This window comes from Embiotoca jacksoni, unplaced genomic scaffold, assembly GCF_022577435.1.
Source record: "Embiotoca jacksoni isolate LCO1_2020_lvr unplaced genomic scaffold, fEmbJac1.0.p SCAF_20, whole genome shotgun sequence".
Classification (NCBI taxonomy): Eukaryota; Metazoa; Chordata; class Actinopteri; family Embiotocidae; genus Embiotoca; species Embiotoca jacksoni.
In genome coordinates, this window is record NW_027185341.1 from 8,104,355 (window position 1) to 8,108,098 (window position 3,744).

General features: G+C 46.3%; 1 long non-coding RNA gene across 1 annotated transcript; it reads right to left on the bottom strand.

Annotated features, from left to right (window-relative positions):
- Positions 1-913: 913 nt before the first annotated feature.
- On the bottom strand, positions 914-3,744 carry LOC138202250 (uncharacterized). The gene is made up of 2 exons (XR_011178634.1): positions 3,690-3,744; positions 914-3,167 (listed from the first exon to the last, which is right to left on the bottom strand). It is a non-coding gene; the product is annotated as an uncharacterized lncRNA (long non-coding RNA).

Sequence of the window (3,744 nt, forward strand, 5' to 3'; positions counted from 1 at the left end):
AAAAACTCACAGAAACAACAGACAACAAATAAGGACAAACAGAAAGACGAGGGAAATGAGATGGGAAAGGAAGAAAGGAAGAGGAGACACAGAAAGGGGAGAAAAAAACAACAACTCTAGGAAAAAGCAGGGATCCTGACGGTCTCGGTAGTTTGTGGTCCAACATGTCATAAAAACGTCATACTGGAGTATGTTTTCAAAAATGTCATAAAAACGTCTTGGTGTAGCATGTGGTCCAAAATGTCCCGAAAAATATATCACAGTGTGGTATGCTGGCCAAAATGTCATGAAAATGAAATAGTATGGTTTAATATGGACCGCGCTCAATAAACTTTGCGTCCTTTATTCTTTCCACTTGGGAAACCTAGAAACCTGAAGGATCACTGATAAATAAATATGTCTGTGTTACAGATGTTAGGCTGCATCATATCCTTTGTATTTTGATCACTATGATATTTACTGTCTGTCTCCTCTGTGGGTGACGTGACCGTTCTCCTCCTGTTCCCGTCTGCTGACTGACCACAGACTGTATATGAAAGTGGAGGTAGCTTTCGGCTCTGAAAAAGGAGGCTAACGCCGAGGCGCCCTGAGCTGCGATACCGCTGGGTGCCACCAGAGGTTCACTCCGAGAAGCCTCCGGCTCCATTGACTCCCGTTCAACTGCTCTCCTAAAGTTCTCAGTCGGTAAAATGTCTCCGGGAGTTATCTTGGTGCTGTTAGCTGAAGTCGCTCCTTGTTATGAGTTTTCTGGCGGTCCATCTGAAAATAGTCCAAACATTAACAAGAAAATGAGCTTTGAAAATCTGTCATTTTGGGGTCTGTTTGATTGACAGGTCTGTGGCGCAGTCAGGTTACACCTACTGGTGGGCGGGACGCAGTGTTGCCGGGGGTCTCCAATCAATACAGAAGAGCGTACCAATATGTCAGTGAGTTTATTTGGTTTAATGTTGACATCGTTAGTCGCTTTTGTATTTATTTTTACATGAACAAAGTCGAATAACAAGAGACAGGACCGTTGACGGCGTTCATAAAAGGAGAATATACGCAACGTATTTTGTACTTGTCTCAGTGTCGAGGGGGTGGGACACAACCCCCCCCCCCCAAAAAAAAAAAAAAAAAAGAAGAAGGGTAAATGCGTTTCTGTTTAACGATATGTGCCTTTGTGTGTAAGCCCTTGGATGTGTTCGGCCTTCGTGGAACAAGTGTGTGCGTCGCTAACGGCCTGTTAAGTTGAGGTTGGAACCGGATCAAAAGGCTCGAGTGGTCTCATGTGCTCGCCCTGCGGGGTTGGTGGTGGTGGGGGGTATCGGGGGTGGGGGGGGGGGGGGGTGTAATTGCTGCTTTAGTACCAACTCTGTGGAGCTGCGGTCATTACGAACCGCAGCCCGACACGCAAACACAAACTCAAACTGAACACAGAAGACGACGGGCCGGGAACACGCTGGAAGTAAATCCCGTTTGATGCAAGGCGTCGGTTCACATCAATAACAACAAACGTCTCCAATTGACTTTTTCCCCTCCTTCATAAATGGGCTTCCTCCGGACGGGCGGGGTTTCCCACAATCCGTTGCGGAAGTGATTTAAACGAGCAAGGAATATCAAAGACACGAGGACTTTACAGGAGCCGGTCACGTCGCGTTAGAATAAAGTGTGTTCATGAATTCGAAGGAACAATTCAATATTTTAGGAAAGTCTTTGTGTGTTTTTTCTGCCTTTTAAAAAAAAAAAAATAATAAATACACCGACCGACGACTCTGCAGCTCAATCAGTAAGTTAACACAATATACGAGGGCCAATCAAAAAGTTTCAAGACTTATGATTTTCTTTATTTCATTATTTGTTATATTTAAAGGATAGTTGTGGTTTGGATCATCTTGCTGTATCTCTACCCGACACGCTGACGCTGCACTCTTCGCTGCCGCTGTAGGATTTGGGGAAATGAAGAGTCGCACAAAACAGCGTATCTCCGGGACAAAATCTGTCTGCTGCTTTTCACAACAACAACAACAACAAAAAAACAACAACCTGATTTTAAACATGGAGCATTTTAAACGATTTGTTTTCAAGTCGGACAAAAAGTAAACCCAGAAATGAAAAGGCCATTTTGCCGTTTGCGTTTGAACTCTCCGTCCGGGGATCCTTTCCATCGGACCGAGTCACCCGGCGCGTCGCACCGCGGCCCGGTTTGTTTACATGCGTCAGGCCGACTTCCTGGAAGCTCTAAATTGCCAAATGCAATGGCGGATTGCCTCGTGCGCGTCGGAGGGTCATTCCAGTTGGATTGTCGGCCGTATTTATTTGAACCGGAGTACCGAGACGAGGAACTGAAGCAGTTGAAAGAGGCGCTTTGTTTGTCAGATATACGTCGCTTCAAAGTGAGCGTGACACAAGAGAGCGGTATCGAAGTGTCCTCTCCGACGCTCAGCAGGAAGGGAGATAAGGACGTTTCTCAAAACGGTCACTAATTTCTTTAAAATCACAAATAGCAGCATTATTCTACACCACACTATTCACATCGGGGTATAACCTGCCGGTCACAGGCCGAGATGACCACACACACACACACACACACACACCACGGGGGGTTTTAACCCTCCGGGCGTCGGGTCGCGAATGCCCTCGCGAAGCATGTGTGATGCTGTCGGGTCGGCTGAAATCAGCCCTCCACACCAAACCTCCAGCTTTCGCTCCGACTGTCGCGGTGGACGAATCGGGTCGAGATCGGCGCGAAAGTCTCACCGTTTTCTCAGTTTAAGCTACGCGGCATTTAAATGTAGGTGCGAAAGAAAAATGAAGAAATATTCCAGTATATCTAAAAAAAAACAAGAACAACAAAAAAAACATGTTCTTTTGCATCTTGATCTTACAAGAGGAAGTCATACCAAAGTTCATATAAAAATCGTATGTACAATTTTGTCATCATTTCAAGACGACACACAGTTTTCCGTTCACAAACCACTTGAATACGAGACAGTACAGAATATAAATAGACAGTACTTTTTACACAAGGCACGGGAACTAGTGGCGCGTTGCGTTTTCTCTCACAGCTGCTGCTCCTCAAACAGGATCTGAGCGTACACCGTGCCGCTACGCGACGCCTTCGTCTCCGGAGTCGGTTTCACCAGATCCAGCTCGGCGTAGGTCAGGTTCTCCTCCACTATCTTCGGCTGGAGATGGTGGAGACGGAGGGCGAAGAGGGAGGGGGAGGGATGGAGGGAGGGTACGACAACAGCAAAATAATAACAATAATGAGGGAGGAGTGGGATTCAGCGGTGAGAAAAGGAAGGTTGAGTAAAACGTTTATGTGAAACTCCATTAATCTAATTCCAGGGCAGATTTAGCGTCTGGGTGAATGGCAGGTTTGGTAAACGTGAGCACACAAGTTCTGGAACCGAGGCGGCCGGAAATCCAACGACCTCTTGCGGCATTTCGTGTCGTTAAAACGCAGCGTTCATCGTTCCAGTGACATCACAGAGTTAAACCTGGTTGACGCGGCACGTTTTAGGACCATTTGTTGTACTTTTTGCTCCCAGACGTCCCTGTTCGACGTCACCATGAACGCTTTACATGGCACGGAGGGCTTTAGGCAAAAAGCTGTCAATGTACCACGTGTACTGTTTGGATGGGTTTCTCAAAAGAGGAATTCATTACAGCAAAGAAAGTGTAAAAGGACGTGGGACGGTACTCACCAACACAACTTTTCTCAGTTGTGGTTTTAAAAGTTTGGGTTTGCGTGTTTTGTCT